This window comes from Protobothrops mucrosquamatus, unplaced genomic scaffold (assembly GCF_001527695.2).
Source record: "Protobothrops mucrosquamatus isolate PMUCROS unplaced genomic scaffold, P.Mucros_1.0 scaffold164, whole genome shotgun sequence".
NCBI classification, from domain to species: Eukaryota; Metazoa; Chordata; class Lepidosauria; order Squamata; family Viperidae; genus Protobothrops; species Protobothrops mucrosquamatus.
In genome coordinates, this window is record NW_015386527.1 from 639,123 (window position 1) to 650,768 (window position 11,646).

The window sequence follows — 11,646 nt, forward strand, 5'->3', positions numbered from 1 at the left end:
GTGTAAAATCCCATTCAAATTTAATGTACATTCTGCTTTAATACATCTCTTCTATCACTTTAGTCTACTAAATCAAGGGTTTACTGCATACAGAACATTTTTATTAAATAGCTCCATTCTACTGCAGAAAAGGCAATTACCCATTCCTGTTTCAGATTTATTCATACAAACTTATATTGACGCAAATGCATTAAACCACTGAACAATTAGCCATTGCAACACTGATGGAAAGCAAGATGCCATCCTGCCTTTGGTCCAACTCCAAATTTCCTGAATTGAATGTTATATAATTGCTTTGCAGTACACATTGTTCAGGGCCACCTTCATTTTGCTGATTTTATTCCCATTGCATGGTTTTGCATTGATCAATTTAAGTTATTGATACTAGTGTTTAATGCAGTTATTCATTTCTCTTGTCTATCCAAGCAACCATCTTGGTCTGATCTGATTGATAAATGCAATTAACAAGACTATATTTTTTTCAGTTCTCTTTTTACAGATTGCTCTATTCTGTTTCTGTGCATATTAGGACTAAAGTCCCCAGTTATAGAATTCTCTTCTCCCCTGATCTGGCTCCCTGCATCTTTAGATAGAATAGAATTCTTTAGAGAATAGAATTCTTTATTGGCCAAGTGTGATTGGACACACAAGGAATTTGTTTCCGGTGCATAAGCTCTCAGTGTACATGCAAGTAATAGTGGTAATCATGATCATATACAACATGAAAATACATTCATCATAAATCGTGAAATACAACACTTCATCATAAATCATAAGATGCAACACTTTGTGATAGTCATAGAGTACTAGCTAAGCAAACAACATAAATCATACTAGGGTACAAAAAAAACGAAAAAAAAAACAAACAAACCACAATATAAATTGTAAGATACAAGCAGCAAGTTATAGTCTTAAGAAGATAAGGATAGGTAATAGGAAAGATGAAGAATATCTAGTAATACAGCTTTACTAGTATTTTGACAGTGTTGTAGGAATTAGTTGGTAAGATGCATGTAATAAAGATGTGAAATCTTATTTAATAAAGCAGATTGATTGATGGAAGCCCTTGTGAACATTTCTTGAAATGGAGAGTATTAAAGTTAATTTTTATTGTTGAAAAGTGATTGGCAGCATTAGATGGCAGGATATCCTGTTTAATGTTGTGTGCCATTTTTATATATAGTGAATATTGATTTCATTGCTTTTGGATAATTTTAACAGTTATTTCTTTTTACTTATTTTTGATTGAAGTTGGAGTATACCAGGGTGTGTGTGTTATAATAACATTTTTGTTCGTTTGTCTTGAGAATTAACGAAAGAGCCAGTGGTTTTCAGACCAGATTGGGCAATTCTGTTACCTTCTCAATAACAATTCAACTTCAACTCTCCAAGAACTGCACAAATTCTGCATTAATTCATGGGGAGAGCAGAATATAAAAAAAGAACTGTTGACTTAAGCTACCATGGATGTAAGAAACATTTATACCCTTACAGGCAGGCAGGGAACTGTTTCATATGGTTTCATTCTTGTCAGCAGTAAAAGATTCTTATCTAACTGAGCTATATCTGTGAAACCTACCGTATCTTCATCTAGGAAACAGGTTTTGTAAAAGAACAACTCTGTAATTTATTACCAAGTTGTGAATAAATAAACCTTATAATACGGAAGCTTAGGTAGTAGCATTATCATCTAGCAATTTATTTATTTATTTGAAATGTTTATATGGCCACCTACATTATATGAAACAACTATTGGCATATAACAATCATCATCGTCATCATAATAAATGTTTGGAACTCTTAACACATCATCAATGCCATAACAATACTCTCTCAATTATATATGTGTATATATACTGGGCTCACCTCACATCTTACCCAATGCCTGAGAGAAGAGGGTGAGCCCCTCTGTTTCAGGGTGGAGGCTACTCTGTGGAAAAAGCTTTGAAAATAATGATCAGAATAGCAATAGCTTTGAAAATGTTCTTGGAAAAGGCAGTCTACAGCTTGGTACAATGCCTACTCTTAAAAATTCTGGTTGCAGGCGCAACAGCTTTTGGTATGCAAATGGATTTTCTCCCTTGACAGAGAGGAGACAGATTTTAATTCTCATAATTAACTGAGAGAGTCAAAATCTTCTTAAGAAGCTGCCCTCATCTATGTCCATTATGCCATGAAGTATTTATCTACCATATATGTGCCAGTTAGACCACATCGTGTAAATTGCAACAGTTACTGAATAGTAAGTATACTGTCTATCAGGGATATTTAAAAGGGTTTATTTATTCCAGTCCCTTATAGAATAGAACACAACTAGAGTGTATTAGATGGATATATAGTCATTATTTGTTGCAACAAAGTACTTATCATTCACAGGCAGTCTGTTTCACTGTCCAAATATTATTTAAAACACTCTAATAGCTTCTTAAGAAAGTTCTTTCTTAATGTTTAGTACAGAGTTGTTTTTCTTGGTTTAAATTATGGGTTCGTACTAATAATAATGGACACAGAATATTTTAGAGGCTGCATCTGACCTTGTGCAAATGTGCCCCAAGCCCCATCAATCATTTTCCACTGAAATATTCCTTCTCTATCTTACATTGTTTTAACCATACTAATGCATGGCTGATTTATTTCAGTTGACTTTGTAAAGGTTAAGCCAAATTAATGGATGTTAGCAGGTTTTCTATTAGAACTTCCCAACCCGGTGCCCCCCATTTCCCAGAACTCATCAGTGTTTATCCAAATGGAGTAGAAAATTCTGGAAGATGAATTCCCAAAATGTCCCCCATGATGATGATGGTCGGGAGAGAATTAAGTTGCAGAAGGCTTTATTTTGAGAAACAGAAGAAGCAATGCTTTCAGTTCAGTGATCTATATTGGTTACTTCACTGTTTATCTTCTCCAGCCTTTTTAACAGGCTAAACAAAACAAAACAAAAATATAGTTGAAAACCTTCAGAATCTTGTAACCATGTGCCTTTGGAATAAGGCATGTCTGAATCACACTGAGAAAAGGGAAGTGCAGCCAGGAGGTGTGCCTTTGAATAGATAACAAGTAATTAAATGTTCTCATCCAAGACAGCAAACAGGAACTTGTGTGGTTAGTTTGAGTCTAACTTTTTTTTAAAAGTCAACTTTAAAAATGCAGGGTACAACAAATGAAATATACTTGATGCCAGTGCCATTAAAACCATTTTAATCATCTGCTAATTTATATAGAAATAAATGACTAAGAAATGATGTGATGGTTCATACCGTGAAAGCCATGATGGACTTATTATAACAAAAGTGTGGCTTTATATACTGTATAGTTCCAAACTTTAGGACAGGGGTCTGCATTTTGTGGTCTTCAAATATTGCTGGAACACAGATGACTGCATTTGTGAAAACTTACGTGATTGAATTATATTTAGCAACTTGTTTTATTTCCAGATTGAAAACTACTGATTTGCATCAATATATTTCAGTATAGTTCAATATACTAACAAAGTGGAAGTGTTCTTGATATTAATATATTGGTAACAGTAAAAAATGATATATATGATCCTTTAATACAATATCCTATGGATGGATATACATTTTATTACCTGATACTTGCACCAGGATTTGCATACATGAATGGGTCATCAAAAGATCAAAGCCGATTCCAGTGGAATTGGTTCACCTGCATTGTTGTTATTTTTGTTGCTATATTTCTATCTTATTTAAATATTTATTTTAACACGTTTTGCAGATAGAAATTTAAGAAATGACAAAATAGAAATAAGGAAACACATAAAGTAAAAGCTACAAAAACAACCAAAGGTAAAAGAAAAAAGGGAAAACCTCCGTATATGTCAGATATGTTAAACAGATTTCTAAATCTACCTTGGGGGAAAGAGTAGTTAATGATTTTCTAACATTGCAAAATATCTCTAAAATCTCATGCCACAGAAAAACATACTGAGTCATTTTTTTATGAATAGATAAACTTGCCATCTCAAAAATGAGTGAGTTGTTTCATTTGCCAGTCAGGAAATACAGTGAAATTGTTTAGATAGTGGTAAAAATAATCCTGTGATGTGATGAGAATTGTCCTTCAAATGTACCCTGTTTTGTTTTGCTGCAAAACACAATTAGTCTTGACAACAGATTAAATTAAATTCATTTGGGGAAAATGATGGTATTTCAGACTGCTTTCATATTTCATGCCAGCTTACCCAAAATGTGTTTGGGCCTCTGCTGATTTGCATGATTGTGGAAATAACTGCAAAATGTGGTAACTGTGCAGTATTGTGGTTCAGTGACAAGAACAGATGAAGGAAGTGAACAGGGCGGTTAAACTGGTTTCAAACAGACCAGGTGGCAATCCTATTATAAAAATATTTTTCTTATCTCTCCCGTATGTGACTGATTGTAGCAACCAACATTCCCCCTCTGTAATTAGAGGGGGGGAAGTACATGTGCAGAAGGGCAAATGAGTCACATTACCCAAATATATTACAAGAATTTCATTCTTCTTATGTGTTAATAGGGGATGAAGATTGAGTCTATAAGTTTGGAGACAAGCAACTTTGTTTTATTAAATGATGATTGAAAGTGCTTCCTTTACTATGAAAAAAACCCGAACCTTCAATCCTGCAGGTTAAGATTCTGCAGCTAAACCCACGGTTATACCTAATGAGTTCCAATAACAAATATCTGCATTAATTGCATAGGGCAGTGATGGCGAACCTTTTAGAGACCGAGTGCCCAAACTGCAACCCAAAACCCACTTATGCATCGTCAGGTGCTGGGTGGGTGTGGCCAGTTGGGTGGGTGTGGCCCATTGGGTGGGTGTGGCTGCGGTGGTAACGGCAGACTGGGTGGGACTAAAAAGTTCAATCAATCAATTCCAACTTTGCAAGATCTTTTTTTTCCCTGAGAAGTTGAAATTGATTGATTGATTGAACCTTTTTTTTTTTTGTACACGGTGGAGGCCTAAAGCGAAAAGGTTTTATAAAACCCAGCTGAAGGCTTAGGACTGGGGTGACGGTGCGCGTGCCCACAGAGAGGGCTCTGAGTGCCGTCTCTGGCACCCGTGCCATAGGTTCGCCACCACTGTCATAGGGGTTGTTCTTTGCATGGTGGGCTTGCATAGGTGGTACTATTATCTTTCTTGAACTGACTTGTTTCCCCCCTCCCACCCCCATTTGCATGTCAGGAGGCACATCTGCATTGTTGCAGGAGCATGGAAATATGGAGCAAGCATCTCTGTACACATGTCTCTCCCAGTGCATGAAGAACGCAAGGATAAAGATAGGTTCACAGGAATATAATGGCATGAGTGGTCCTATTCTCTCAGTGCAATTGTTAATAGTATAAAGATGGTATCTAACTGGAGCTATTTTAACAACAGAGTAGAAATGAAAAAGGTTAGTATTGTACTATTATTACTTGTAAAAAAAAAGGTGGAATGTCACCCTTTCTCCTAGTTCCAGGAAAATAACATTGTTGATGCAAGTGATTACCTTTGATAGGCTCACTGAGTACTGAGAAAACTGAATTTATTTGATATAACTACGGAAAGCTTCCCAAATCTTAGCTTGGACATAATTCTAAAACATGGTTCAGCTTTATTAACTCTTTTCTATAACTCCTTATGCTTAGTATGTGTTTGGAAGCAAATTCGATCTTGCTTTTGTTGTGGTTCATTAATATAAATTCATAAAGCTATTATAAATTAGACAATGTTAAATTTGGACTCCAGCCTTAGCTAACATTACACTGGATGCAAACTAAGTACATTATGTCATTTTCAAACTTCCTAATAAATTATAGTTAGTGTTTGAACTGAAAATGTTTGTCCAATCAATAGTTGGAACCATTGAATGTCACCTTTAATCCACATTTTCAGGAAAGGAAATGCATGAAGAAAGACTGAAATATTTGTAATGGCCAAGAACTGCATTTAATGGCTTTGAGGTCCAAGGATCTTAGAAAATTATAGTCATGGAGGTTTTTTTGGTTGAGGTGTGATTTTATTTGGATTTTTTTTCATGGTTCTGGCCACAGCAGGAAGCAATCTCTAGCTGATTTTGGGTGATTTCAAAAAATGTAAGCAAGCTTGGACCATGTTAGTACTTGGACTGGAAAACCTCAAGAAACCTTAATTCTGTAGACTAGCCTGGCAAGTTTAAACAAATGTGGAAGAAGGTAACAAAAAAAAACCAAAACACTTCTATGGTGCTACCAAGAAAACAATGTGGACATGTCCATGAAATCATCAGTTAACAAAGTTGACTCAAGTAAAATTTTATCTTTAAGCTATTTTTTTTGTCTGTGTGTGATGGAATGGAGCTGACTTTCAGTTTTCATGCTCATGTCACCAGACTGACTAGCAGGATTTTTTTAGGGAACTCTTGGGGAGGGTATAGAAGAGGGGTTAAAATTAACTTACCTTTGGATCCATTTTTGAGTAAAGAGAAAACCTAGGAAAGGAATGAGAACAGGGATGTGTTAGACCAGGGGTCCCCAACCCCCGGTCCGTGCACCGGTACCGGCCCATGGCATGCCAGCAATCGATCTGCTCAAACAAGCAAAGCCTTATCCATGGGATGCAGGCAGCACACAAAACCACACCCCCTCCGGTCCATGGAAAAACCTCTCTCCACAGAACTGGTCCCTGGTGCCCAAAAGGTTGGGGACCTCTGTGTTAGACCTTGAACAGGTCAAATAACTTGTCTGAATCTTTAAATTGGTTGGCTGCATTTTCCACTGCAAAACAATTCATCTGTTTTTAACTCACTGGCATATGGTCAGAATTAATGTGAAAATAGTTTTTCCACCAAAAATAAAATAATGGAATTTGCTATTAATAAATCCTCATTAAAAATTAAAATTCTTTCTGTGGTTTTGGGCAGGCTATTGTTTATGGCACTATTAAATGCTTCATTTGAATAAAAGAACATTTAAAAGTGATGTGTTTGACTGTTAGAATCCTTACTCTAAGGATTCCTTTATTAATCTTTGATTTTCATGTTAACAATGGAGCAGCTTGCAATGTTGTTGGCATCAGTGCAGAATTATTTCTGCAGAATTCTGTGTTTTGAATTCATTTGATAAATAGCTGGGGTTTCTTGGATGAAGATCTTAATACCACGAGCCATATTCTCTTTTTTAAAAAAACAAACAAAAAAACATTCCTGCTCATTAGCTGTGTGGAAGATTATTTTTAATCAGTGTGTGTTGTGTGTATATGTGTGTATATAAAAACTATATATGTGATATGATTTTATATAAAGTGTTTCTACTTCAGGGTAGGAAGCCTTAGATTGAGATTTTAATGGGCACACAATGCAAATTTATGCCTTAGACATTGCTCAGCGAATACTTTGGTTATGAAACTCACTACTGATATTTCTCTGTTCTCTCTGTACTATCCCATACTTTACAATTACTTCCTTATGTATTAGGAAAATGTCCAAATGTCCAAAAATAAGGTTTTTTTAAAAAAAACAACATGTCAGATTTCAAATATCTTTCAGCCACAGTACTGCCAGGACCAAAATAGAATGTAATTCATTCTATTGCCCTGATGCTAAGCACATTATTACAGAGTAGAAATGGGCAGTGTGATGTCAGGTAGTCGCCATTCATGATCTCTGGTTGGCTTCCCCATTGACTTTGCTTGTGGGAAGCCTGCAGTGAAGGTCGCAAATGATGATCATGTGACCAAGGGATGTTGAGGTCTTGTAATTGTGATCCTGTCACCGAAGACCCCAATCGTGGTCATGTGACCACCATAAATATAAGCTTCACATTTTCAGCACCGTCGTAACTTCAAATGATTGTTGAATGAATGGTTGTTAAGTGAGGACTAATGTATAACATCTGGGATGGGAGTTTTTCTTATCACTTTGTTCAGGCTGTGAGGATGGTATTTGTTTTTATAATTACTTTAAGCCTATTTCATAGCATGCCTTCCCAGTTTTCCCTTTTCAGGATGGCAATTTTTTTCATTGAGTCTTTGAAAACAGTGCTTAGAATTCATTTAAACACACACACACACAAAACCTGTAAGCCACCCAGAGTCTTTTTGGAGTCAGGCACCTTTGTAATCCAATGATTAAATAAAGAAATTGTTGGGCTCAACTTTCATTTGTTTTTTCTCTTTTCTGCTCTGTCCAGTCTTTTGAGCACCATCCATTTTTCTCTTTCACCTTCCTCAGTCCTACTATCAAAAATATTCTAGATACTCTTGGTAAAAATATGAATCCCTTGAAAGAATCAGTTATACTTTTTGGAATTCACTGGGGAAAACACAACCTTTAAAAAGTTTACTGGCAATACTTAAATATGAGCAAAGTTGGCCCTCATTCTTCGTGTATTGCCAACTGCTCTCATTTACTGATATTTTCATAGCTCTCTTGAATACTGTACTACAAAGACAGAAAATTAACTGCTTAATGTTTTCTTGTCTGCCAACTGCCAGACTTGGCTTACTATTTATTATTTGGTCAATTGGATCAATCAGCACTGCTAGCATTCATATGCCAGATTTTGAAAATGAAAGGGATGTAGGGCACTTGGTAACGCTTCCTGATCATTTGAAGCTTGACAAAATGCACAGTTATTAATGAATTTAAAACCACTCTCACGGTGGTTTTAAATTCATTAAATGCATTTTATCAAACTTCAGTATCATTGAGCAAGTTGATGAAAAAATAGCGAGAACCTTCAGAAATATCCTATGCACTATCTATAGAAAGACTTACGGCCACAGCTGAGCCCAAAATTTCTATTGCTTAGTGAAACGTTTGTTAAGTGAGTTTTGCCCCATTTTACAAACTTTCTTGCCGCAGTTGTTAAATGAATCATTGCAGTTGTTAAGTTAGTAACACGGTTATTAAGCGAATCTGACTTCCCCATTGACTTTGCTTATCCGAATATAGCAAAAGATGATCACGTGACCACGGGGATGCTGCAATAATCATAAGTTTGAAAAATGATCATAAATCACTTTTTCACTGTCATTGTAACTTTGAACAGTCACTAAACAAACTGTTGTAAGTCAAGGACTACCTGTAAATAGGGCAAACCATCTGGCACAACCACCCTTACATGAAACAATATTCTTTCTGTCTCTGTGTGTGTGTGTCTGTGTGCAAATATGCACTGGCCCAGAAAGTTCACCTGTATGGTTTTTTCCAGCCTCATTCAATTTTATCAAAAACATTTTCTTTTCTTTTTCTTTTTTTTTGAGAAAAATAAATGTCAGGTGAAATTCTCATGGGTAGATTATGACGTACTTATATTTACCATAGTTTCTGTGTGGGAAAAAAACATTTCTTGACACCTTTTATCACAATCTAAATTAAAACTTTAAAAACACTCTGAAAATAAAACAGAAAAAAAGGAAAGTTTGGTACAGGTTTTGATTCAACTTCAATATGTTTCTAATATTTTTTGTCACATCAATATGTCATTTTAAATTATATAGCCTCGTGTGTAGGTAGCTTGACATTATTGGATTAAAAAGAGGAACATGAAACAGTTGTCAAACTTGAAACACTTTTCAATCTTCCGTATGTGTTCAATGGATAAATACATTCTTGTACTGGATGAAATTTATCTCCTGTACTCCTCAAAACCAAGTTGTTCACACCAAGGTATAAAGAGATATTGTTGGCTTTTATTGGATCAGTTTAATTTAGTGCCATAATGATCAATGTCAGACATACCAATTGTCAGATTTATCAGTGATCTACATTTTGGTGAGGTTTTGCTTCAAAAGAATGCTTTGCAAATAACTTAGGATTAACCTCTTAAGCACTACAATTTCCTTTGGTCACTATAGCTAAATTTATTTTTTCACAAGGATGCTGCCTTATACCAAAGGAGGACATTGATCTCAGAACTGGTTGCAATGATGGTGGGGGTTGTAGTGGGGGAAGCATTTTAAGTTTCATCAGGAGTTTTTCCCAAGGCTCCCCAGGTATACTTGAGACTGAGCCTGGAGCATAGTATGAACTATAAAAACATAAAACTACATGTTCCATAATAGTATATAGAAGCTTATGGGAGGTATAAACTTTAGGACAATATAGTGTCTAATTCACACTTAAATCATTGTGATGCTTCTAACCAACTTTTTAAAAATTATTCTTCTGTTGTAGCTCTGGAAGGAACATAGAAATCGCCATGGGGAATCAAGTTCGAAAACAGGATCAAATTACTGAGAAGGCAAAGGTAAGGAAAAGCATCGTCCTTGATATTCTGCAAGTAGGTCAGTGTTTGGAAATACAGATCTTTCATTGCATGTTACGACATGATTTGTAGGTTAAGTCTTATCGTTACAACACCATAGTATTTCTCCAAATCAAATAATAGCTACAAGCTCAAGTATCTTCTTGGATCTCATGTTACCATCATTGTTTCTAAAAAATTTTAAAGTGTTAAGCCATCTGCAAACAAATATACATAAAAAAGCATAACACATACAAAATAAAAAGACAAAAAAACAATAGTAATTACATACATATTCCAAGTTCACCTGATTTTGTACATTTACTGAAAGGGTCAAGGCCAGTCTTGGGGATTATGGTGTTCCAGGGGGTAGGCGCTGCAGCATGAGAGATATGCTTCTGGAATTCCATATGAAGGGACCTCAAGGGTGTTCCTCCTGGCAGACTTAATATTATAGGTACAAACAGCTAGGGAGAGGCGTTCCCACAAATAATCTGACTCCATGAAATAGAGGATTTAATAAGTGATAACCATCACCTCGAATTTCACCTGGAAGCACGTTGGGAGCCAATACAGCTCACAGAACAGAGGTATGACATGGGAGTACTGAGTTTCCCTGTAACTGTGCTACTGCATTCTGGACCAGTTGCATAATCTGAATACTTTTCAGTGGCAGCTCCAGATAGATTGCATTGCAGCAACCCACTTGGGAGGTGCCTAAAGTATTACAATGCTCTATGCGGCCTCTAAAATGTTCCAAAGGCTCTGCACAGGTACCTGTGCTCTCTTATGTGTGAATCACAAACCAACCAGCAGGAAGCAAGTGTTAAAAACGTGCTTTATGACACAAGCTCTGTTCTTTTGAGTACTGGCATGCAATGTTGCAATGAAAATATAAAGGACAATTGTTTTTGTCATGTCAACACAACATGTTTAGTCATTTTGGCATCGTTATAGTTAAGAACAGTTGTCTGTGATTAGAGAAATCAAGATGAAGGACCAATGATAAAAGCAGGGGTGACTTTAGCAGATCTTTCTGTAGATTGCAGAGTTTATGAAACCCTAGAAATCTTGTGAAACTCTACCAGGATGAGGCGAGTCATTAAGCCAATACATATCTACGAGAAAAGGACAAAAAATGTTTTCTGTCCAAAATACTTTCATTTCAAAAACCCTTAAAAATATTTGAATATTACATTCTCCCAGCAGCTGTAACTAATATGATTCTATCTGAATCATAATCTAACCAAGAGCAAATCCAATCTACTTAATCATAAATTAGTAGTGGGAATCTATGGATTTTACTGATGCATCACACAAGATTCACACAGATGGCCAAGGGCTTCTAAAAAGCCTGCCTACTTAAATCCAGTTTAAAACCAAACTAAAGGAGGAGATGAGGAATAAGGACTTGTGACTACCCCAAAAACTACCTCTA

At 35.9% G+C, this 11,646-nt stretch overlaps 1 long non-coding RNA gene across 1 annotated transcript in view; it reads left to right on the top strand.

The window, feature by feature from the left end:
- Positions 1–11,646, top strand: part of LOC107285360 — a 114,489-nt gene that overhangs the window by 27,831 nt on the left and 75,012 nt on the right. Inside the window, exon 2 of the long non-coding RNA XR_001548830.1 lies at positions 10,139–10,211. This is a non-coding gene — a long non-coding RNA (uncharacterized LOC107285360). The remainder of the gene's footprint in view (positions 1–10,138; positions 10,212–11,646) is intronic.